This window comes from Anser anser (genome assembly GCF_964211835.1).
Source record: "Anser anser genome assembly, chromosome: 4".
NCBI classification, from domain to species: domain Eukaryota; kingdom Metazoa; phylum Chordata; class Aves; order Anseriformes; family Anatidae; genus Anser; species Anser anser.
Window position 1 is genome coordinate 29,542,195 of NC_139724.1, and position 26,929 is coordinate 29,569,123.

Consider the following 26,929-nt stretch of genomic DNA (forward strand, 5'->3'; position numbering starts at 1 on the left):
CAACTGGATTTCAGTAGTTTTACTCCAGACAGGTGGCACTCACTTTGTAAGTTATGACCTCGTTTGTTTCTGTTTTGTTAAATGGAGAAGAAACATGGAGCTGTGTAATCATGCCTGTGCAACCACAGAATGGGAGTCTCACAGTAAATCGCAAAAGGTTTGCCAAAATGAAAACTTCACGTAATATTCTGGACTTGTATAAAAAGAGCAGGAGGGATTCCTTTTTGTAATGTCAACCCTGTTGATCATGTGATAAACAGACGGTGATGTGTTTGCTACGGAATTTCCCCCCCTCCCCATACTAGCTTATCCCTGAAAACTTCAAAACGTTTGTTTCAAAGCTGATTGTTTCACATCTATGAGAAGTGTACAGTCCAATTTTGTGGGTGTTTGGAACAGGATTTTTGCCCATTTTCAGAGTAATACTAGCGATGTTTCATAGTGACAGTAGAGGAATAGTTAACGCTAGCAATTGCCATTTTTTTTTTTTCCGTTCTTAACGAACAAAACAGGAAAGCAAAAAAAAAAAAATCAACTTTCTGACAGAAGTCTGAAGTCTTCTGACATGGTTCCTGGGGCTCTTTATACCAGCAGGAGAAGCTGATGGAGTTGCATGTCTTTGTAGAAAGCAGTTTTCAACAGAATTGTAGAAAATCATGTTGCTTTGAGTACAATATGGATAGATAAAGATAGAAACTTCAAGCTGTTAGTAAAGACACTTTGAGTTAGTGCTCAATGTAAAACGTATTTCAGGTTTTAGCTGTGTTCAGTTAATAAGGAAGCAATCAAATTTCAGCACATGCACACCTTGTCTCGTTGTGGAAAGGAGGGAAGGCAAAGAGACAGTAATGGCAGTCCTGCCTTCACCTCTGCAGGTCTTGCATACCCTTCTGCTTGGATGATAAGGAGTGTCCGTGTTTGCCTGTAGAAATAGCCCTGTGGCGTCAGGGAGAAGCCTGATGCTTGGCTGCATCTATCTTGACAGACATAGGGTGATGGGCATGTTAAGTGTTAACCAGAGTGTGAGTGTAAATAAGAAAACAAGGGTGGGAAAGAACAGGAAATTAGTTGTAAAGGTACATGAGAAGAAAACTGTCAAAAAGATCTTTTCCCTTCCCACCTACCCAACTTGCCTGCCATATTTAGTTAATGAGTTAAATAATTTTCTCAAGGCTACACAAGATTTTTGTAATGGAGGTGATATCTTGACTTGTAGCTTCATAATTCTATTGCTGTAAGTTCCTTCTGGAGTTTGCATGGTTTATTTGAATTTTGGAGCTACTATCAGTAGCTAAGGGCACTTAACATTCCTACTTGATTCTCAGTAATCTAGAGACGAAACCTTATTGCTTTGTCTTTAAAACATTGCAACAGCCTTGAAAATGATGGGGCATTACCTAACTGTATCTGTAGACAACAGAAAATCAGAAAGGAACAAAGTAAATATTGCATTTTAAGTTACAGAGAAAATTTGATTCTGCTATCTCCTCCTATCCAGATAACAATGACCAGAGTATTGTTATTCACACACATGAAGACAGGTGTTGTTTTTTTCCTGTTTGTTGCTGCTGCTTTACTAAAATAGTGCAATATTCTGTGCCTAAACAGAAGCTTCTCCTTGACACTGAGCTTCTGATAATGGAAGGGAAAAAAAAAAATCCAAGAAATGCAATCTGCATCACTTTTAGTGCTGTTCTTTTACAGGGGCTTATTTGATTGGAAACCTGCATTTTCACTGAAGTGTTTTATAGGTTTTGCCAAGATTTCTGAATGGTTCTCGGGGGGTGTTTGTTTTTTTGGGGTGGGTTGGGGGGGGAGGGATGGGCCTGGGGAGAGATGCATGAAGCCAGGTTGGCTTTCCCTCCCTATCATGCAGTTTTATAAGCAGAGTACCTGAAAGAGAACACAGATGGTTCAGGCTAAGTTCTAGCATGAGTTACTAAAATAATTAATAATAATAATAATAATAAATCTGTGCATGTAGTTGCAGCAGGTTCTCGTCCCTGGATTTTCCCTGGAATCAGAGGTGGGAAGGGGTGAGAGCCTGCTTGACTGATTTTGGTTTCAGAACGAAGCTCTCTTGGGTTCCCTTCTGAAAGGGGAAAAGAAATAGAGAGTTGGTTTTCCCCCCCACACACTCATTTGAATTGTAAAATAAGTCTGATGTGGTTTATCGTGGATGTTGATGGTGTTTCTTTTGGTGGCATTTGTCCTCCAAAAGGCCCCTAATGCTGAAGTGGCCTGTTATGTAGATTACATAGAAAGTCTGTTAGTCTCTAGCCATGAAATGTTAGTATCTTGTTGCAACTACTGCCGATTTAAGTGCTTCTTTCAATCTTTATCTCTTCAGATTAGAAAAAAAGCCACACATATTTCAAAAACATATCTTGCACCTAAATATATGTGGGAATAGAAATGTTGTTTTTGCAGTGTTACATTGTTTAGAAGGAAGGAATGTGGTATTGAGATATGCTTACAGTGATAAGAAAGCTCAGCAGGTGACCTCGTAAAATGCAGACAACCAGACTCCTTAGGGCAATCAGGTGAAAATCACTATGTTAAGTCAAGCCAGATAAGGGGACAAAACATTACCACCTCAAAAGCAGGCCGGCAACTGAAGGCCAGGCATTGTCTGTGAAGCATCAGATAGATTGTGAACCTGGATTACCCACTCCAGTGGGGAAACAGGGGAGGGTCCTGTCATCAAAAAGTGTATAAACTGTGTTTTGGAACTAGTGGGTGCGCTCTCCTGCTTGTGGGGTGCCTGCCATTGCAATCGCGAATAAATTACTACTTCACTGAGATCCTCGCCTGAGCCTAAGTTGTTATTGGCTACGGAGTGTTTCTCACATATATAACTTAAAACCTTTTCAGAAATTGCCAAAAATGTGTGTTGGTTTATGAAGAAGTTCGAACTTCAAGAGATTTTCAGATTTAGACAAGGATTTTAAAAAATGTTTTCAGTGCTACCCACATTTTTTTTGCTAGAAGAAGAATCCTTTTTTAAAATAGGATGGAAGACGGAGTTTGGATAGAAGTGTGTCATCAGATTTGCATGAAGGAATGTTTAAGGGATTAGAAGTTAGCACAGAAGATTTAATGTCTCTGAGTAATTAACATCAACAATACTGGAGAATGTACCAGACTGAGCGGCAAGAACACCTACACTTCTGCCACCATGCAAAGACTTCTGTTTGTTTTGTGTCTTTTCATCTTGTTTTGTTTTCCCAGTCTGCTCCTATAGCTTTTACTGTGAAAGGGAACTACCTGGTAGCAGTGCAGTCTTTTTACTTCATTATTATGCGTAGCTCATAAAAGGTACTGGGAATACATGCACTAGTTTCTTCCTCGTGTTATTTTTGCTCCCTTAACACATTTTTAAAAATAATTTTCTAAACATTGTTTTTCAGTGGAAACAGAGTTTTTTTTTTTCCCCACTGTTTCAATAATATCCCAGCATGCTGCTAACAAAACCAAATGCAATTTCAAGAAAGTGTTCCTATGCTGTGAAAAGATTCAGTATGAGGTCTTTGAACTCCCCAACATAGACAACAAAAATTCCACCTTCTTTAAATACTGCCAACACACATTGTATGATTCTCTTTAATAAAGCAGACACTCTCTTTTTTTTTTTTTTTTTTCCCTGGGAGCTACACCTGCATTTTAAATAGTTGCATAACAAATGCATTTCACCAGAATTTGAAAGGTGTTTGTAGAGTGTTTTATCATCAGTAGCACCTTTCAACTTGGAATGCTGTTGAAAGACCAAAAAAAAGTATAGGTTAAGAGATCCACATATAGAGAAAATGGTTAGCTTAGTATCGTTTAAAAAGTCTCTTTAAATTTATTTGTTGATTGGTTGTCTACTTCTGGTGTTTTCCTGAGAGGATTTGACATTGTTGCTGTCCCTTTCAATTCTGTTCTTTGCCTGCCCAGCTATAGTCAAATGTTAACTTCCATAGAATTTAGTGATTTTTGGACCTAAGGAAACTATTTTTTTGTAGTTAATTAGACAAAGTAACCTGTGTTATCACCATATCTTAATGAAGCAGAAAGGAGTTTAAACTATATTTCTTCCTTCCCAAAGAATTAATGAGCGTTGCTTTAAGATGTTTCTGAATCACTAATTAGCATGTGAAATAATTACAGGTATTATTGTCAGCTATTTAAGCCCCTCTGCAAAACTTAAGATTAATTTCATATTTAGTAAACTTCAGCATGTGGCCCGCATACCCTACAGACTATTTCTGTATTGGTATTCTTACATGTGCTTGGGACTTGATGTGCATAAGGGTATTGCTGGCAAGGTCTTAGTGTGGGGTCTGGTCTCGCAGCGATGTCTTTTCTCAGACCGTAAGCTCTAGGGATGGCTGTGGTTTGGGAAAAAAAGCCGGGGATCTGCCCAAGAGTTCACTTAGCCTGGCACACCGCCTCCACCTGTGGCCTTCGGGAAGCACGCAGGGAAGGCTAAACCCGCAGTCACCCAGACACCAAGGAATGCTTTTCCAGTGCGTTCTCACAACCCTCAACAATTTGTGATTCAAGGCTTCATTAGCTAGAAATAGAATCTTTGTATTGTTATGCAACTCTTTCTGCCCTGAAATTGTGCAGTGACTTCTTGAATTCATACAAAATATTAGCTTTCACAGCATCCTATGGCATGGAATTTATAGATTGATTGCACATTATATGAGGAGACAGAGCTTGGTTTGAGCCTGTTGCTTCTTAGTTTTAGTGCTACCTGCTTCTTTTATTTGAAGATAAAATGAGCGATCACTTTCTGTTAACTGCTCCTCATTTGTAGACTTATATCAAAGTTACATCCATAAAGTCTCTTACACCGTGTCCTACTGTATTCAGACTGCCTTTAAATAAAAAACAGCTTTGTGTCTCTCATCCCCCTTGTCTTTTCTTTTTTAGTTCATTGTCATTGCACCTGCAGTTTTGTCACAGCAGAGCAGCATGGGGATGTTCTGTATTTTGTTCTCAACTTTGCATTTTAATTTGTCTGATTCCTGCCGACCTATGATTAGTTGTTTTCATAAAGTCTAGTCTTATGTCCTGAATGGCCTGATTTAGCTCACCACCCCTCATTGTGGATGTTGAAATTGGGAGTGTGGGGCTCTCCTCCTGCCTTGCTTAATACCATGCTTTGTAATTTATGGAGTTCTGTGTAAATAAAGACTGTAGCACGACCTGTAGTCTAAAGATGTCATGGGAGCACTTTAAGGCAAGTGTGCTTTATGGTCTTGTGGAGCTGGGTAAATCCCATAATTTACATAATACATAATTGTTGAGTGAGTCTTCCGCTTGTTTTATTCTTATGGTTTGTTAAGGTCTGTCTCAGCTGAGTGCTGTTGTTTGAGTGGCATTTCCACAAAACTCCTACACAAACTGACTGCTGAACTGGCTCTGCTGGAAGAAAGAAGGCTCGGCTGCCTTCTCTCTGCATCAGGCATGATGCCAGAAAAGTCCCTTAGGAGCTGGGCAGATACTTCACATTTCACTGCATAGATGTTGCAGGGTGACAAAGAGCAGGTCAGATCAGGGGTAAGCACAGAGGTGTGGGCAGGTAGGTTCCTAGGACTGTGGGTATGCTGCTGTATGGTTTAGAGGATGGACTGCAGTTTGCCTGAGACGTGCAAGTGCTGATGGTATTTGTGTGTCCAGCGCCCAATATAAGCACTCTCTTGAGCCCAAACTCCTCCCCTAAGCAATCCAGTTTGGACCTGGATGCAGAGTTCTCCAGTAACAGCCTAAAGTCTGATTGCTTAGGCTTCATTTTTATTGATAATAGACAGGTACAGGCTTTTATTATTTGTTTGGGGATGTTTATTATTTTTATCCAGATATTTCTGTCTTCATCCCCAAGAAACTGTCACATCTTGAGAGTTCAATTTTATCACTTTGTAAACGGTGCTTCTGCATTTAGTCAAATCTGAGCTGAGAACCTCTTACCCCTTTTGTGAACTTGTTTGACCAAGAGCAGCTATCTGAATATGGGCGGGGTGGTGGTGGTGGTGTGGAAGCCTGACTTTTGGTTTCTTTGGTAACATTTCTTGTTTGAAATCTTCTGCTTGAAGGCTTCTTGAGTACTTGGTGAACGAAGTCATAGGGATAAGCAGTGGAAACATCTGTTGATGACATCAGTGAATTTAATATGGCGTTCTGAGTATGTATGTGCGTGGAATTTTTTATTTCCTGAATGTTCTGGTTCTTTAATTCAGTAAGACATAAATATGCAATGTTATATTTAGGATGCATATCTTACATGTCAACATCCTTTCCTTTTTGGGGGAGACAAACACATCTATATGCTGCTTGCGTATCATTATATGAAGCAGAGAAAGGGTGCCCTATCTTTGAAGCAATTTTTTGCAGTCCATAAGCATATCTTAAAACCAAGAACATCAGACTTCATATTGCATACAGTCCTCCTGTTAATAATAATGTTGAAACAATTTCTAATAAGTAAGTAATGTTAACTGGAGGAGAATAACTAATTGATATAATTCTGAATGTTAAAATCTGTCATGTTTCTGCTATACTTTAAGTAAAAAAAAAAAAAAAGATAGTGACCTCAATGAAATCCAAGTGTTTTCTCTAGATATGTCTTAATAATAGGATGCCCCCCCACACCCCCCAAAAACAAAATAAAACAAAAACTTAGGATTTTAACATATTTTGATGGGAAAAAAAATAGTATAGAGACAGTAAAGAAAGCTTTCTTTCCTTTGATCCATTGAATATAAAAGTCAAACTATAGAGCAAACCAATAAAATAACATGCAAGAAAAAGCTGGGTGAGTTGATTGAACACAGCAAACGAAATCTGTTTTGTAGGACTGGAGTATACTATTACATAAGCATTCAAAAATTTATAAGCACTAACCACAGAGATGAAGTACCAAATCATGACTGCTCCTGGGCTGATATGGAGTTATACTAAATGGGCTGTGTTCTGATAATGAAATCTAATGGTTGCAGAATTGTCTCCAAACAAACAAGGTCAAATATTAGACATACAAAATGGTACAGAAATAAACAGTCGTCCTCTGATGCAGACAATAAACATGATGGACTAAGTCCATAGAACTTCTTAGCTCTGTTGTTGTCCCTGTCAACGGATAACCTAAGAATGTCTTCTCGGTCTCTGGAGGTTGCTTAAATCCCACAGGTTTGGCTAAAGGCGCAGGTGACCTCCCATGTCCCACTGCGGTGGAAGCTAACTCTAAAAGCTTAATGCACCCAGCATTCCTGTGGTCCTCAGGGGAAGCTATTTCTTTAGGGAAATTTCTAGAGAGAAATCCTCGCCAAGCGTTGCAGAAAGCATCAGTATTCAGCTCCTGACAAATTCCTTTGAACCAATGCTCTTGGTCTAACAGATCAAGTTTAAATTTCTCTTTCTGTCCATTTGAGTCTGGCACTAGAATTAGTGGGAAGTGGATCTGTAGGAGTGTACTGACAATGTGGTAACTTTGCCAAGTTGCAACAAGTATAACCTTCAGATGCCTTCATATCGAGCCAAAGGTGAGGGATTTTCCTGTGCTACTGATTAATATGCAAAATATTGGGTAGTGTAATTTTTTTGGTCTTGTCAAGCTGTTGAAAACTAATTGTGTAAACTGAAGCAAAAGCTAGAACATAGACTTTTTTTTCCCCTCCTCTTTCACTAGCTTTGTATCTCTGAGTCTGTAAGATTTCATGGTTTGACAGATAACTCTCCTTCTGCATAACAAGAAACATTTCCAGATTTTTTTTTTGTCCAGGGCCCATGGGATTGTAAATATCCCATTAGTTTAAATGTTCCTTAACCGACCCTTCGCTGCCGAGAACAAAATATTATCCATACTGAAGTTCTGAATTATGTTACTGCAACAGAATTTGTATTTCAGCTTTGACCTGAAGGGTAATAGGACAGATTATTTGCAACAGCGAGATAAAATACCAATTGATCTCAGGAGTGTTGCCATGAATGAAAGACTTTTAGTGAATGATGGTGAAGTCTGAGGTCATGAAAATGTAAATGTTATGGTATTACTTATAGATTTTGTGATCTTGGCAAATCTTGAGAGTAGCAACATCTGTGAGAAAAGTTGTAGGGGTATATGTGCATTTTTATTTATTTATCCACACAAAGATATAAGGCCTAAACTAATCTTCTTGCTCCAAAAGGAGGCTTGCTTTATCTATTTTTCTGACTCTCTATCTGCTTCTTGCCTTTCAGTAGAACTGTCAGCCTTTTTCAATGGATGTGTACAGCGTCCTGCGTAGAGTTCATTGTAACAAAAATGCAAACTCATTTTTCTGCAGAGTTCGCAGCCAGTCAAGCTGTGGTAATTACTGGTCATTGCTCTGAAACTGAATCAGTGTTGCTCAACAGTTACCAGCACAATGGGTGATCTGTACAACAGCAGCTTGAGAGGTTCTGGGACGAGTCGTGGTCCGATCGCAGAAACATCGTCTCTCCCATATGCAATTCTCAGTTCTTGGGAACGTGGGAAAGGGGAGCAAGCACAATCAAGTATCCCAGAATCCAAATCCCTCTCCATTTTTAGGGGGATCTTTAACAACTTGGGATGCAGTGTGTGTGGATTATAGATTTGTTGCCAACAGATGAGCTTTGAAAAATCAAGGCTATATTTTTCAGATGTTTAGAGCTAACATGTTTTGCTGAAAATTGCTGGGTGTCAACATTCACTTCTTAAAGCAGTTGGTGACCTTTCTTTGAAAAACGTAGAAACTTGATTTAGTAGTGAGTGATTCTTTAAATTCACCTCACCCAGACAAACTATAAATTTTGAGATACTACAGTTTCTGCAATGTCATTGCTTAGCAGAGTGCTTTTATTCAGTAAAATGCTCTGTGTATATATAGCGTGTGTGTTTATAGACTGATTCTGAAAACACAAAGGGACTTTGCTTAACAGTGGTTATAAATAGTGCCAGTCCCAAGTGGCTGGGAAACTTCCTGGGATGTGGGAAACTGCAGGGTTAATATCGCTTCTTCCTTCTGATCCCTTAGCAGGGATTTGAATGGATTCTTCCCATTATAAGCAAAGCCACTGATATTTTTATTTTTTTTTGTGTGAAAAATTTGATAAATGCTGGATTTTTGAAAGTTTAATTTTACCAAGGCATTAAAAAAAAATGAAGGAAGCTTTGTATGTGAACACAGGAGGAAAAAATAAATGAATTGTTTGACAACAATACCTATTTTTAGTCCTGATATCAATTGCTTCCAGTTTTCCCAGCTTTTGAGTGTTTAGAATCTGGAAAAATAAAGGGGGTGGGAAAGTGAAAATTGCATTCAATCTTCTAATCTCCCTGCTTAAAATGTTAGTTTGTGATTCAGTCAATATATGAAATAACACATGCAGTTATTCTCAGTGTCATTAGTATGAAGTGGCTATGTTTGGATAACAGCTCTTTCTCAATTGTTCCCAGAAGCTGTAGAGAATGACATTTTATTTCAGTTGATTTTGTCTAGAGAATGTTCTGCTGTCTTTTACTACCTGCTCCAAGAAGGGGGTTCTGAAGGAGAAAAATGTTTTAAATATTACTATGCATACAAACCAAATTGGAAAGCTAAATGCGTACAACTTATTTGCCTTTGTTTGGATAATGGATAAGAAAAGGAAACAAAAATAAACTTACTATAGAGATGTTGTCCAAAAAATTGTACCTTATAGCAACTGACATTAATGGAAGCCAAATAGTTTTTGGGTTTTGTCTGTGCCCATAGCTTGATCAAATGTCATGAAGAAAAAAGCTTTCTCACAAATAAAACCAAAGTACTTGTTAATAAAAATCCCTAACTAAACTGTTCAATATTTTAGGGGGAAAAAAAGTGTTGTAATTTATTCTAAGTCGAAGTATTCATGTTTTGATAACTAAAAATTATTCAGAAACTTAATAAAGGAAAATATCAGCAATAAAAACCAACAACAATCAATCAAACAAGCAAAATCACAAGAGTATTCTATTTGATCTGAGACTATTTTTGGTTCAGCCAGCACAATGGAAAGTCCATTATTCACCCAGCTCAGCTCAGCAGTAGGCTCTAACACAAGCCTAACACTACAGCAAAACTGACAAAATGAGACAGGAACATTAAATTGATAAAGCAGATCCACGCTGGAGGATTGGACCCTAAAGTTGAATCAAACAATACCAGAAATCATGGGGAATTTTTTGCATATTAACCCCTTTATAAATCCTGACATGTACATTCAAAGTCATGTTTTTTTTTTTTTTTTTAAATTGTATCTGTCTGAAAGCAGCAATTCTGTTTTCTGTCTTTTCAATGGTTTTATATGTGGAAATGATGAAATATGTAATTTGTCGCTGTGGAAGAACGTCCTTATTTTTAAGGAAGACCTGTGAATAGCTGCCCGTGCTGTGGAAGCCCGGTAGTATTGCAGTACTGCAGCTCAAACAGAAGGCTGCAGACACTTCTGAGATATTTTTACTGCTTTTTTTTTTTTTCAGTCCATATCAACAGAAATCAAATCTTTTTTTTTTTTTTTGTAATTTAAAGGGGAAAATAAAGGCACGCAAACCATCCCAATGTAACTAATAGCAGAGTATATTGCATATGGTATGTTGCACATTGAGAGAGCATAGCTTTAATAATTCCTGGCTTTTTCTCATGAGAGGTGTGCCTTCTCACTGACAAAATTTCAGGTCTTAATAAATCCACTTTTCTAAACTAAAAATCATTTTGTTAAAACCTCTAACCAGCCTCTTCTAAGGAATAGTAGTTCAGTAAGTTTTAAAGTCAACTTAATATTCTATGCATGGCTATTTTTTTATTGCTCTGTGGCAATGCACACTAAATACAAAAGCACCATAAATGAGTAGGTTTTTATAGATGGTGTACTGACACTTTTCCCACTAGTGACGAGAATATTAAAACTTCTGTAAGTTTCAAAATGATTAGTTTCTAGCAGCTGTACTGATAACATAAAAAGAGGAAAAGATGGAAGTAGAATATTAACAGTTATTATCTGAAACAACAGGGTGCGATAGGAATGTTCTATAGCCATATTTTCACTTCAGAAGAAAGTCTCAACATGCTAATCATCTGGTGAGAGACCAGGAGATACCCCTGTCTCCGTAGGTTTGAATGAGTACTCTTTGAGTACTTAGCCCAGGAAGGGGGATTCTGAATGGACCTGATTTCAGGTTTATGGGTTGAGTTCATTTAATACTTCAGTAGGTGTTTGTGACCAAGTGAATAATAGGAAGTTGCTGCAGGTTTCCCAGTAAACTTGCAAGCATTGACCATATACATTATGCTAAAGGCCAGGGTTATAGGAAGCTTTAATTATTACAGCTCAAAAATGACGTGAACAAAACTGTCTGTACTGAGAGAGGATGGGGAGAAGAAGGGGTGGTGTGGGGGTGGTTTGGGTTTGGTTGGGTTGTTTTGTTTTAGGTCAGTGTGAGTTTCTAGGCCTGACAGCAAATATTACTCAATAGGGAATGTTGTAGTAACATCAGTTACTACTGATACCCTATCAAAGAGCCTCTCTCTCTCTTTCCTTCTGCCTTTCAACCACTCTTTCTAGCATTCCATTAATGGTAAAACAAAAGTACACAAGTAACCATGGGCTTAAAAATGTCTTTGTCATTCTTTAGCTGTCCAGTAGTCTTATACAGCAGGTTCCCTCCAGCTTCCCCAGCTCTTATGCTAGTCAGACGTACCTGCAGTAGGCAGAAAACCTGTGCCAATCAGAGCCTGGTGATTCTTGAGGCTAGGAGAGGTAGCGTGGTGTTTTGAAGAACTGACAGCCTGTTTTGGATATATCACATCAGCCAAACTGAAAGGGAGTAGAAAAGTACAGGGAAATGGAAAAGAAGTCTTGGGCTCTCTCTTGATTTTACATGTGCTCTGTGTTATATGAAAACTGTTGACTCGTGGTTGGTGTGAAATTGCTGAGGGACATGTACTTCGTGAGACGGTGCAATTAATTGCAAAAACCCATGGGTCTCCCCCAGTAGCGTTTTTTTGTTGTTGCTATGTTTGTTTGTATTTTAACCATTTTGTTTTCTTCTCCAATTCTCCGTAGTTGCTTTCTGATAAAATGAAAGTCACTTTGTGTTTTATCGAAGCCATTCCTTAACTACTTGAATGTTCCTATTGTGGCAAAACTTAGAACACTTTCAGTAGTATTTCCTTTCTAAATCTTGAAAGGAGAAAAGAGAATAGCAACATAATACATAATATCAAGTCTCTTCAAGGATTTTATGTCAGGTTTCTTCTGCATCCAATATTTAACTTGTTTCATGAAAGATACTCAGATGTTTTATAATGTGTCATGGAAATAAAACTCTTGCAATTTGTGCTTTAGAATAAAATTTCAGCGCTTTTGATAGCACCAAAGAGAAAGCAACCAAACAATGCTCTGGAAAAAATAGGCAGATGACACAAGACACCTTGGCTTTATGTAGAGTGACACAACTAATACAGGAACTACTGTTCAAAGCTGAAGTTCATTTGTGTGTGCAGTTGTTGTCTGAAAATCCATTAAATATCTGAGCGTTAAGCCATTAAAACTTTCCATGTTTTGAGGCAGAATGCAGTTCCTATGAGGGGAACAAAAAGCATTTTTTATTTGGCAGGATGAGAATATGCCATTGTGGAAAAAATATATGGAGCCCTGGTATGACAGATGGTGAGGATGAGGCAAAGCAGCCTTTGGTATTATTGTTGAATTAAAAGTGATCTAACGTTTATAGGTTTTTCTTCGCATGAATGGATAGTATGGGTGAATTGAATTCAGTGGGATTCACCTCATGCAGATGCTCTTTTCTACTTGGATGCAGCTGCTGTAAAACAACCTGTAGCAGTCTGGCTGTCCTGGAGAGATACACAGGACCACATTTACCTGCACGCCTGTTAGTAAGCTTGCCTTCTTCCTCAGAAAGGATTTACTTTGCCAGTGCATTCAAAAGCTATTGCTGTTGTGTGCTCGTGTTCAGAAGTGAAGGGGATTGCTGGGCTATGTAATAATGCTTTATTCAGGCACCTTCTACCATGCATTTTAAATGTTATGGAGGGATGTATCTGGGAGTGAAATGGGCTTTTTTTTTTTTTTTTTTAAGAACTTTCTAGGTAAAAAGGCCAAAAAATAGCCCTTTATTTAACCACATATGTTAAGAAGCCTAAGCAGAATTTTAAATGCTGGATGCTTGGACTTAAGTTTTGAAACTAGTGCTTAAATATATGTGGCTTGCTTTTCAAGTTCTTCAGCACTTCTCACCCTTTTTAATGGCTATACTTGGTGCTGAGTGCCCTTTAAAATTCTGACCCGTTTTTATTTTAAAAAAACACTGGTGAGATCTGGAGGTTAATCTAGGCTAATTTATGGCTTTTAAAATTGTCTGCTGTCATTTTCTAGTCTGCTACAAAATATCAGGTATGTTTTTGCAAATTTAATCCTAACAAGTTCACTGGTAAGTTCTCAGTATGTGTTTTAGCGATAATATAGTGGTAATAAAACAGAGATGAAGTGTAATTTCTAATAAAGCATCTCATTTTCTGGGTATTTATACACAGGGATCAGGCTCAGCACCGAGGAGGACTGATATTGTGAGTAACATCTACTTGAATGGAAAGACTCAGTAATAATCCTTTGGAATATCATACATTTTATTTAAGCAAGGCTAGGTCAGGTCAAGCTGTAATAGCTGAAAATTGTGACTATCTGCTGGTGCTCTGTAAAGCAACAAAAAAACTCAGTACATTAAAAAGAAAAAAAACAAAAAAAAACCACAACAAATCGGTGGTGCTACAGCTCCCATATACAGCTCCCATCCCATAGTTTTGTTACAGAAAATGACAGAAACCTAATAAATGATCTTTTAAAACTATTCAGATACTGAATAAGACAACAGGAATTATTTTTGTAAAATTTACATGCTTATGCATAATAACTTTAATCTTTTGAGGCATATTATTCAGGAGTATTCAAGCAAACACTTGGATGTTGATGAATTTTTAATTTATAGTTTCAAAAATAGCGGTTTGAAAATGTAGCTTCAAATCTGTAGTTTTGAAAGCTATAGAATAAGTTATAAACACCAAGAAAACACTTTCAATTTCAGAGTCATTTTTATTCAGACACTTCTATTTTGGTGTACTCCAAGTAAAAACAAACAACCAATTCAAAAGCCGTTGATGTGGGACAATTTGGGTGGTTGCCAAGAGCAACACACATGCACTGTTCCATATGTTTCTAAGGTGCTACGATACTTTCAAATTTGTTGACTTTCTGTAACATGTGGGTATACTTCTGTCCAAGCCCAGTGTGTTGGAATGAGGATTTTCTCAATTTATTTTTCTTTTCTTATTGTTAGAGGCATGACTTCATCTACTCACATTTCTTCATGTCAGTTCAAAAGCTATTACTTTGTTTAGAATTCAGTATTTCATGAAAGGAAACAGAACAGAGTGAATGAGAACTGGCAACTAACTTCTAATTTTCAACAGCTGAATGACAGGAGTATAGCTGTTAGTAAACAATCTCCATTTGGTAGAATATTTGAGTTAACATGACCAGCAATTAATCTTCAAATGAGCTTCCTGTTGGTGAATAAAATTGAGTCCCAAGAAACACACTGAATGAATACCAACTTTTCCTTCTGTTCTAGTCTTTAACATTAGATATGCCTTTCTAAACACCTGTTGGCATTATGTGAATTAAGATGGTGCTAGAATACCTAAAAAGGGCTACAAACAAGCTTTCTGTTGTTTGACCAGGATGTATCATAAACTGTATCACTAAAAATACTTTGTCATGGTAATTACGTGTTTGGAGAGGGAGATGCAATGGATGGTAATTTAGCTGCTTTTTCTTAACTAGTTTCCACAACCTCCTCTGCATAATTTCTTTAGGGATGCACGTTCCTTCCCTTTGACAGTTTTGTAAAATATATTGGGGAGTCAGAGAGACTGTCAGATCAATTTGCTATTCCGGTAAGTGTTCCAGTTCCTGAATTTCATACGTGATGAGATGCATTGACTAGCTACCTTCAAAACCACTCTACTTATGCTGTATTAAGTAAAATCCAAATGAACTATCAGAATACAATATTCAGTGATACCATACTTGTACTTCTTTATAAAATATGTCAATGAAGACAAGAGATCCTTTTGATTAAGTAGGGTTTGGTCTGTAGAATGTAACTGACATTATGGAGAACTCCTTAATGCACTTACTTGGAGATTCTGTCATTCAATTTATTCTTTCTCAGGAGGAGAGAGCCTTGCAGGCTGTGCCAAGGAGGGAGGACCACTTCGTATCCTGGCTTATGCATGCTGAATTTTATAGCAAAAATTTCGCAGGAAGCTTCAAAACCTTCAAAAGGTCCAGAAAAATATATTCTCCTTTCCAAAATTTATTTCCTTCTAAATGTGTCAGGAGGAAAAAAAAAAAAAAAAAAAGACAAAAAGACACCATTTAAAATGAGGAATGTGTTATCTGGAAACAAGCATCACTTTGATAGAAATCACTTTGATAGAACTTGCGATATCTCTACTTCTCTACTTAGATATTACTTGTTTCAAGAAAAGGTAAAACTGTTTCGCAGTTTTCTATATGAAGAACCATTGGTTGTGAAATGTCTTCCTATGTGAACTTCCTGTTATAAATTTCTACGTGATCAAACATGCTAGATCTAAATAAATAAATGCAGCTCATTACTGATTCATGGTTTGGGTAAATGTAAAGGTAACCTATTGCTCTGTAATCCTAAGAAATTTGAGAAGTTAGGTGTTGCTGAATTGGGTAGCTAAGAGAATAGTGAAGTATCACTTCTTCAATGAGCAGCATGGTTTTAGTCCTTCGTGAACCTCAAGAGATGAATATAATTTGATTATCTAAAGGACAACTAATTTGCTATGTTTGTGTCCCTCCACTAGTTATTTCAGCCATTCCTTTCTACTTAATCTAAATCGTTGCCTATATTTGTACGACTAATCTTACCAAAAAAGTTCAAAGTAAATAATTCAGCAAATGCCGGTGTTAAATTCTTCAATAATGTATTATTCAAAAACCTCTCAGCCATCTGTAACCATGAATAATAGATAGTGAATAGTTGCAGTGAAAAAGTTCCTAACACACTGCAGCCAAAAACCAGTTCAAACTGCTGTAGCAAGACTTACAGTAAAAGTCTTTTATTCCCTTATGTTTTAAGTGTAAAAAAGTTGGCCACATCATCAAGAAATCACTGCAGTGTAAATATGTCGACACAATCCCAGTACATGTCGTATTCATATTTTGTGAATAGAGGTTTTTCACTTTCTTTCATGCTTATACGAGGACTCAAATGCTGAACTAGTTCCGATTATGTTGCTACATCAATCATGGTTGAATAAAGGTCACTTTTTTTCTGAATATTCAAGAAAGAAAAACAAAAATAAACCTTTCTTCAATTTGTAGAAATAGTGGAACTGGAAGATGGTTCATGTTGCATCTTATCTTGATTATTTCACTGTGCTGTGGATTTGTGAAGCATTTCACTTGGCAAATGGTGGGAAACAGGAGTGAAAAAGAGTAGTGAGAAACCTGCCCCTTGTATCTTCAATGTGTTGGATGCTCACTCAGTTTTTCTCTCTCTCATACTGGCTGATCATTGCTTTAATGTTGTAGTGCTGAGGAGAGATTAAATCTTGGAGAAGAGTTACCCGAAAGACGCATGTTGCAGAGTGTACAACAGCAGGATGAGAAGGAAAATACCATTTTGTGTCTTTGTCTCTACTCTGTTGTGATTTGTTTGCCAGAATCGGTTTTGTTTTGGAAGCTAAGATTTTTTGTCTCCTTGACTGGGAAGCTTCTGTTTGCCAACTGTGCTGTCACATAGTAGTAGCTTTGATGCCAGTTATCTGTGAAAGCACTTGGAAAACTGAAGGTAGTGCAGAAAATAATAGCTCATTATCAGAAGTTTGTACTGCAGGTCTTGCTTGTTGTATCCCTGATATATCTGCAGAAGTTTCTGAGAGAAGATTCACGTTTCTATGAGTTAGGACCTACTTGCCTGAGGCAAGTTTTATGACTGTAGCATATATTGCTTCTCAAACTTCTGCTGTATGGCTATACTCTTGTATAATAGTAACAGCACATTATGTATCTTTACAGATCCGTAACTTCACAATTTTCACCCAATTCCCGTTCCAATTTTTAACAAAATAGTTAAATGAGTGAGTAATCACTTTAGGAAAGGAGCTATCATTTGTACTGCTAGCTAGATGACACACACATCATCAGAAATTAGAAACTGTGATTTACTGAGCAATCATACTATAAAAACAACAAATATAGCCATGAACATGGAGTAGTTAGCCTTCGAGCACTATTAGTATCTATTTCTTACTGAAAATTTTCTTTTTTTTTTTTTAATGCAGATACTGGCGCTTTTTTTCTTGCTTTAATCAAGGAAATCTTGTCATTTATTGCTCCTGTCTACTTCTGTGTTAATGAGTCAATGTTATGACACACATTTATATGCATATGATGTTTTGACTGAAGTAATTCAGAGCGGTAGCAAAAGTACTAAGAAGTTTCATTTGAAAAGAATAAGAAAATATTCCATCCTGTCCAATCAGACATGATATTATTTTATGTAGACAGAATAATATGCTTACCAAAAACTACAACAGTGACAAACCTTAGAAATTCATTTAATATTTCTGGATTTTAATATTAGCTGTCATTCTGATGAGTATCTGCCATCTGGTGGCTAAACATGCAATTTAAACATGAAATGTTCAGCCATCAGGGGCTGTCATCATTGTAAGTAAATGTAATTAACTGGGGGCAAAAAAGTACTAATTTGGAATAAGTCTGCAACATTGATCTAATTTTGGTTATCTCAAATAGCTGATAGAAGCAACAGATAACTGAAAATCTGCGTGAATGCAATTTGTAAATACACTTTGAAAGAATGCAATTGTGAATACACTTTGAAATACTGGAAGTAGTGAAATATGACGTGTAGGTTATAAACTCTTAAAATGGAACATGATTACTTTTTTTGCTCCGTGAATTGCAGGGAAGGAGAGGGAAATCCACCAAAAAAATGCAGCAATAAACACGCTTGATTTGGTCAGCCCCAGTCACCAGTGCATGATTTTTCACAGTGATGATGATATCTTAGCTAGGCTGCTGAACACAATGAATTGAGAAAACCAAGGATTTGGCAACAAAAAGAGGACTGCAGCTCGTTGTCAAATTAAAATTGCATGCAGGCATAACTTCAGCCTTTTTTCTGCCTGATATGTAATTTAAAGCAAGTTAGTCCTCCTTGCATTTGTATGTGGATGTAATTAGACTGCGGGGGATTTATCAAAATTGTTAAACTTCTGTTTATTTTTTCCCTCCTTCCCTCTCCCCTATGGCCTTTGGAGGCTATTTTTTAATCTTTCCTTTTATGCTTTGCTGCTACCTTGTGGTGTGTAGTAGAATCATCATTCAGTGCCCTTTTATTTTTTTGTTCTTTCAGACTTACTGTTAGTAAAAAAAAAAAAAAGTTTTAAAGGGTGTTTTACATCAATGAATGCCAAGTGATTCACTTGTATGTAGGCCTCCACTAAGCTTTACCTTGCATTTAAGTATTAAGTTAATTCTCTGCTTTTAACATACAAGCATCACTGATACATATTTCAATCTAAAGCTGCTCTGAGTTTCTTGGCGTAGAAAATACTGTTCTAAAAACTACCTGCTTCTGATACAACATTTAGGGGAACAAGATCCTTAAGACACTAGCAAGGAAAATTAAGTATATGTAATTCAGAATAATCCTTATTTATGTAATTCACACTTCTCAGTTTTAAAAAATAAAAAATGCTCAGTGAATGTGGATTTCTTCCCCTCCCCATCATATCCCCCCTTCCACAACAAAATGTTTAAGTTCTTTCTCTTCCATTCTAAGGTAGACAGTGACGCTGTAAATGTCATTTAAACTGTAGATATAATTTGAAAATTACAATATGCACTCATAGTTAAGTCAAAGGCAGGAGTTCTGAAAGAGGAAACGGAATAGAGGTGTAGAAAGCTGAACTGTAAGGAAGTTCAAGATAGATCTAAGTTTATGGAACTTAGATCTAAGTTACGGGAAGTAGTGGTTTGTCAATTACCTTTACTTGTATTTAATCTGGTAAAAAGGTTCTGACAAACTTTACTGTTGAAAAGGGAATTTTCCAGATTAAGTTGTTCATACCACATACATATTACCTTTAAAAATTGAGGTTTGCAGAATATAATTCAGAAATAGACAACAAGTACGGAGTTCTCCTTCATTCTGAATCTTTGTTACCTATTCTCTTTTGTGGTAAATTAAATGCCAAAACTTCAGATTTATACCACTTATACCAGCCAGATATTTCTACCTTGGGCTCTCCATTCTGTTCTCTTTGGTATGCATAGCATGTATCTATTTGCTTCTTCAGCTTTCATAACCAACAGAAACGACAAAATGTTTACCCTTATTCTATTTGCCATATTTTAATATGCACTTCAAATTTCTGCTTTATTTTTTCTGAATTTCCTTTGCTTTCTGCTTAGTTTTTGAAGTTAAGAGATGGTTTATATGAGACTGTTACAGAGATTTACAACATCAGAGATGATTGCTGTAAGTCATGTCACTTCCTCCACCATTTATTACGTCTGACTGGTTTCACTCAGATAAAATTCTGCCTCTAGCATGCAGACTGAGAATTTGAAATTGTTGTCTTAACCCTGACTGAAACAAAGCAAATCTGTAAGTACAGTCTCATAGGTTACTTCCATCTCTGTATTTGTACCTCTTAACATTTCTGTGGTCTTGTTTGTAGTGAAGACTTTTTTCAGTCACATAACTTTCATAGTAATAGTAGCATAAATGTGTCCCCATCAGCATTTTTTTTAATCCCATGATGCTCAGTGTTGTCCAGGCAAGATTTATTGACAGTAAAAATAAATGATAGTAGCTTTCATGTGAAGTTTTGTGTGTGTAGTAAATACTTTCAGGTTCTTCATTTACAGTAAATAATGCAGAAATTGAAATTCTGATTATTTCTTTTTCTACACAAGTTAAAATTGTCCACAGGGGAAAAAAAAAATTCATCAGCTCCAGTGATGCTACTAGTTCTGTTTTGTTTTTTTTTTTTTGGCATCATACAAGTACTCCCTAGAATTTTCTGTTTTAATGAAGGCTAATGATCACATACTATGAGAGCTCAAATGCAGAGGATAGTCTGATTTTGTAGTGGTATGCTTTTGCATCCATCTTTTTCTAAATGTTTATCATCACCTATTTGAAAAGAGGTATCAAAAGCCATTGGTCAAAAAAATCCTTTAAGAAAAGAGGTTAAAAACCTTTAATCACTTAGAGAGATGAGCGAAATGTTAAATTTAGTCAAACAGTTGTTATAATAAGATTACTCTCATGTAAAACTAACTCAGTCTTTTATCGTAAAGGTTAATGCATGCAATATGTCAAAAGCTCATGTAGTTCTAATAAGGTACTGAGTAAATGAAATGCTTCTTTGTTCAGCAACGTCTGATAAATGTACTGATTCTTAAATCGGTGCACAATTACGATATTCATGGATTGTCATGCTAGCTCACAAACTGTTAGGTCTGTTCTCCTTTCTGTGTGTGAGCTTAGTCTTTTAAAGTTATCAGTTTCTCCTCTGTGTGCACAGTACAGACCCAACTATTTAAATAATAGCGACTCTTTTTACTACTTTTAGTAAATCGACTGTTATATATCAATTCTACTGTCCCTTTTCTAATAAGTCACTCGTGATGCTTAAAGCGGCGTAGAGATCTACCAGCTCCTGTGTGTAAGAAGTCTCTGCTAAAGTCTGCTGTGTCCCAAAACTTTACCTGCCAATTTTAACAGTTTGGGCAACAGATGTTGCATTTGTTGGTACTGTACTGTGGTACATTTTTTTGGCCTGCCTGATGTAGGAAAAAGGTTACTTTGTGTATGGAGTAGCCTTTATGTAGCCTTATGTTATTATTACAATGGGTTAGGTGATCCCAAGTGAGTATGACTGTGCTTGCTTCCCTCTGAATCACTGGCCAAAGTGTGTCCCAAGTCTTCAACAGGCACAGAAAGAAGAGTACCAACACTTCCTCGGGTAGGCTGCATCAGGGGATGAAAGACATGGAGAAATTCTACACAGCTGTGCTACTAACCCTTGGGAAGTCCCAGAAGGTGACAGCAGCCTTTGGTCCCACTTCTCCTTATTCCAGTTTGGAGCAAGATGATCTTCGGGGACATCCACTCCTGGTAGCAACCTTTCATCCCTGTCTAGATGGGGATGGATTCAGAGAGACTGTGTCATGCTTACTCTGACCTTTGGAGTCTTTTGACTCAGACCTTTGATATATGTGTGTGTATTAGTGGAAAATGCATTTAAAATGCCAAAATGACAAAAATAAATGTTGTTGATGAATTATTAGGGGAGGGGAAGGTACTGAACGTAGCACACTTAAATCTACCTTCAAAATGGTTTTGAAAGTAAAAACTGATGCTATAATGTACTTATAGGAAGGGAATCATCCAAAGAATAAAAACAAAACTGTTGGAAATTGAGAGAAGTCTGTCAGAGAATGTTTAAGTACTAGCTGTTAAAGAAATGACACATCTGATTTTTCTTGGGTGCACAGACATTTGGCAAATTTATAGAAGAATAAGCTGTCCAATGACTGAGAAATACCTATGAAAGTTATAAAACATAAAACCAAGATATAAAAGTCAGGAGATGTATGTATATAAATAAAAAAGAAGATGCATGAGAAGCTTTATATGTAAAGTTTTGAAATGAAAAATGTGAATATTTTTGTCATAATGATGATAAATTCTTTTCAAGTAAGATATAAAGTATTTCTATTAACAGGGGAGTAGTTCAGCTAGAAAAATCTTTCTGTGAGTGGTGTCCAATAAACCAGAATCCAGGCATGGATCATATTATATTGCCCCAAAAAGACTTCCTTCATAGTTGTGTCAGGGAAGGTTATTCTGAATAGTGAATTTATCGTATCTCTGGATAGGTAGCAATTTGTGAGCCTTCTATGCTATTGATTGTGTAGTTGTCTGGTAGGTAAGCCAGATTTTGAACTGAAATACTAGAATGATTTAAAAAAGATTGAAAGAAGTACGTGTGCACACATAATTTATAGATTTGTATAAATATTTATATGTTGCTAGGGCTGCCAAATCCATCTGTGCAGTGGAGGAAGGCTGTTGCAGCTTGATGCCGCTGAGTGTAACAGGTTGCAATGCTGTGCACGTATCCCCAACAGGTGCACACACCGACACCAGTATGCAGCATACAATGCAGGAACACTCAGTGCTCACAAACAGCACCAACAGACTCATCCTGCTTTCCCCTCAGGCTGATGAGGTGCCAGATCTGTTAACTGGATATATATACATATATAAGGCATGTATACGATATGTACATTAGCTAGGCCTAGGTCTACCCAGTAGCTGGCCATGGATTCTGCCTTCTCCAGTTGTAAGTAATAAGAAAGACGTCATACGTGAAAAGACAAGCTTTAGTGAAGCATAGGATGTTGTCAATTTCTTCACGCGAGGCTTAACATCAGTTTGGGGACCACTGTTAGAGAACAGATCAACACTGCAAGCGTGCTACAAGCAGGGGGTTTCATGGCCTGTTATGTGTAGAAGGTGAGACTGGACAGTCACAGTGGTCTCTCTGGTTTTAACAGCTGTTAATCATTTAACAATGCCATGTGTAACTCCCTTCCCTAAGTGAAAAGGAAATTCCAGTTTTTGAAACAGAAATGAGAAAGTGCCAAAAAAAATCAAATATCAGGTGAGGGCAATATCTTGGCTGTTGGTTACTCACCTGGTATAGTGTAAAAGTAATGTACCATAAAAGCAACACAAGCTCTGTTTATTGGTAACAAGGGAAACTAACCTTGAATTAAAAAAGAGGAAACTATCCCCTCAGCTATAACCACTGATAACTCCTGTTTGATACCTTCACATCTGAACTGCATCATGATGGTCTGACAAGGTAACGGATTTATTTAAAAGCCAACTTTTATCATCAATATACATTGTGGCACCTTGTCTGTGTCTAGTAAGTAAGGAAATGAATTTTGCTTCACTTTTTCCAGAACTGACTAGAAGCGTGAGAGAGGGGAGTCTGTTTTTAAAACAAGCCATCTTACAGTTCTGCAATCGTATGAACATTCCAGCTTTTTGAAACAGTGTTTTTCTATCATCTTCTCAAGAAGGGGTAAATGATTAAAACATTGTACTGAAGGCATCTAAACAAACCTGACAGTTAACATATTACTTCAGTCCACTTATTAGAAGTGTTTAACCAGTGAGCCCTGACAAGACTTAATGTTTGGTACACATTTTTCCTTTGTTAGCCTGTTCCTACTAAGCAAAATAATTAGAAATGTAGAAGAGAACAAGAATTATACAATCCTTTCAAATGTGGCAAACCTCTTACACGCCACTACCCTCATCGCCAGCCAAGATCCTGTACTTTGCCTCATATTCAGCAAGGTTACTTACCTCAGCCTTCTCTAAATACCTCTCAAAAATCCATGACCACTTCCTCTTCTCCCACCTTCTACCCTTCACTTGCCAAGCCAGTTGGCAAGATTTCCAATTTGAATTCCAAAAAAGATTGCCAATTTCCAGAGCATGTCTTCAATCACTGCGTTCTCTCTGAAGAAAAGTCATGCAGGTCCTACAGAAAATTTCTTTCTCAGAGACTTAGATAAACTTAGAGAAAGTGAACAGCAGACAAATGTGTTTATCTGACAATACATAGAGCAGGTGAAGGAAACAGGGCTGCAAATGTACCTTCTCCCAAACCAGCAGCTTCTGGGAAAAGAACATGAGCCTGAGATCAGATATATGCCAGTTCCTGGCACAGTCTGCAGAAATTCATTTGATGAATAGTTAAACTTCAATCATTTTAAAATTGCAGACAAAGAGTGAAGTTAATGCTTATGAGACACACAAGCATCTCTGTTTGTCATACTGCTGCTATAACGAGAGTGTTTAAAAAAGAGACTGCTTATTGTAATGACAGGCTGTGAAGTTAGTCAAATGGCATCTATTGCTGGTCAATAACAGCCAATTGCGCTGCCTAGCTACACTCACCTTTTTCCTAATCTATGATTGTTAACAGGCTTTTGCACTTTATCGGTATTTTTGGCAATGCACAAGGACCTGTACCAGTGCAATACATAACGTCCTTACTGTGTTTCCATCCATTATGTGTTTCATTATATTCTTTGAAGAATATATGTTAGTCATCTGCAAATGCCTATTTACTTAAAAGGGTGTTTTTTTTTTTCTTAGTACAGATGAGTATATGTACTTTGTGTGTTTTACATATTTGTTGGCTTTCCAAAACAATTCAAAGAAATACAGAAACCCTTACAGCTTTGCCAGCTGACACTTTTTCATGGATCAAAGTCTTGTAATTGCTGAATGACTTTGTCTAGCAATTTACAATTGCCTTTGTGTTTAGCGGACTGAACTGTAGATGCCAAAAGGCTCAAAATTTGTCACCTAGAACAGAGTGGAGACTTTGCCAATCAGTTTCCCCTGAATATATCGTCCTTCCAAGAAAATGGAGAAATAGTGCAGTTTCTTACAGCTCCTTGCTGTGTTCTCTCCCTGAAAAAAATATTATTTGTGTGTTTGTGTCTGATTGACTTTTGCAATTCTGACAAAATATACTCAAGATCTCAGAGTCAGCGGTGCTCTTTTTCTGCTGGCTCTGCCAGTTGGGGTATGGCATGTATAAAATGTGATGGGCCTCCTATATTTCTGGCTTGTCCAACACAGTCTGGCCCAATGGTGTAAGCTGCAGCTTTTATGTGCTGGGTGTGGAGGTCTCTATAATAAAATTTGCAGGTCTATTAGGATAATTTTTCCAGTCTGCAGCATTTGGAGCTATTTTGTGAATTCCAGTTTAGTAATGATAGGATGTCATGGTTTGTAAAGTATAAAAAATGCTATGCACTGAGGTAAGGGAGGGTTTAATAGTTTGGTAAGGGGAGCAGTAATCTCTGTTGCATAGTACCTGCTGGAGACGTGAAGTCTGTGGGCAAAATCTTTTTTGCACAGGGTAAAACAGTAAAAGGTGAAGGCAGAGTCTAGAGGAAAAAAAAAAAAAGGCAGTCATGCAAAGGAAAAATTATGTGGAGTAAGATGCCGTTCCAAGCAATGGAGGTAGAGGCTTTTTGGCAAGAGGGGAAACTGAACCAGGTTTCCTCAGCAATACAGAGGATTCTTCTCTTGTTTGGCATCAATAAAACAAAAAAAGAGTGAAAAATGTCATGAATGAGCCACAGAAAAGAGAATATGTGAGACTACATGAGAACTAGAAGTTTCAGAGAGATGTAGATGGGACGGATTTGGGATTTTACATTATGTACTCTAAAGGTTTGCTAGTGTGATTGGCACGACAACTCCGATGTTCTTACTGGGGGAGTAAAAACCTGGTTTCTTGTGCTGTCAAATAAAATGAGTAGTTAAGTCAGGTCAATCTCTGTGTTCATTTATTGTAATTGAAAAGGAAAAGTAAGATGTCAGAGCAACATATACCACTATCCCCATACTATGAATAACAAGTATTTAGTGAAGTCCAGTGATGTACTATTACACAGTAACTTTGAGAAATGATGTTTACTAAAAAGCCATGTGTTTATTTATTAGAATTTGTGATTACCACAGTTTACCATGTAATAAAAGCTTTTCTTCTGCCTATACCAGTATATTTTAAATAGGGAAATGAAGAAGGGAAGAAAACAAATGGGTTAGAGAGGCGGCATGCATGACATTGGGATAATACTGTTGAACAGATTTCCTTTCTTAACTAGAATTAGAGGTATTTCATCTTCTTGAGATCTGTTTATATGTAGTGTAAACAGTGTTATACAGCATCCTCTGTGAGACTGCAAAGATGACATAAATTGTAGATAGAATACAGTAGTTGTGTGCACTTAACTCATTTATTTAGAAAAATATGGGAATTAAAACCTAAGAATGTGAATTCTTAATCTATGTTATGTACTGTAGGTGTGTCTGTCTAGTTTCCAAAGTTATTGAAAGAGTCTGTAAGAAAAGGGTAGCAAACTGTCAGGATCAAAGATTATTTTTAATTTTTCAAAAAATACTGTTAAGCTATCACTTGCATTAATAATAATTAGATATTACATTAACATGCTAGGCAAATATTTAACTGATGTACTTGAATTAGTGTAATGCCTGCAGAAAACATCTGAATGGATAGTTCTTAACACTAAACAAAACACTGCATTGAAGAACGTTTTTTCTAAAATCCTTCAAGCTGCCACTAGATGGTAATACTAACTTTTAAACAGGCTGAATTTAGTCAACTACGTTACTGTTCTCTCTTAAAAGCAATATGGAAAGCGCATTTTGGGTTCATATGTATAGTTTAGAAGCAATAATATCCACCAACTGCTATGTAAAATTGGAAATAGAAAAACTGTAACAATTTTGTATTTCAAAATGTTTTTTAGAGCAATTTCTGAGTAAAGATCATTCAACTGTATTCCATCCTTCTTATGCCCTTCTTTAAAATGCATTCTGCGTTGTGTACATTAGTGAGGACATGAATGTCATGTAGCTACCATTTTGTCCTTCAGCATTAAAAAGGACAATGCTAGTCATTTTCTGGGACATTTCAGAAAGCTACAAAGCAGTTGTTGGAACAAAAATTTATGGACATGTTTTGTTCAAGTACCATTTTGTACCATTTCTGCAGCTCAGTGCAATAGATTCTGCTTTGCAGATTCAAACTGGAGTATTTGACACAGAAAAGGATGCAACTTCATGGAAACACACTTCATATGTAACATGAGCTACACTTTATAAATTCTGTTCTGTAAAATGTCTAATGAAGCAGTA

General features: G+C 36.9%; 1 protein-coding gene and 1 long non-coding RNA gene across 10 annotated transcripts in view; both read left to right on the top strand.

Annotated features, from left to right (window-relative positions):
• FSTL5 (follistatin like 5) overlaps positions 1-26,929 on the top strand; it is a 413,536-nt gene that overhangs the window by 29,134 nt on the left and 357,473 nt on the right. The gene's annotated exons all lie outside the window — the stretch shown is intronic.
• LOC310898840 lies at positions 1,792-15,402 on the top strand. The gene is made up of 3 exons (XR_014583772.1): positions 1,792-12,901; positions 13,563-13,595; positions 15,260-15,402. It is a non-coding gene; the product is annotated as an uncharacterized lncRNA (long non-coding RNA).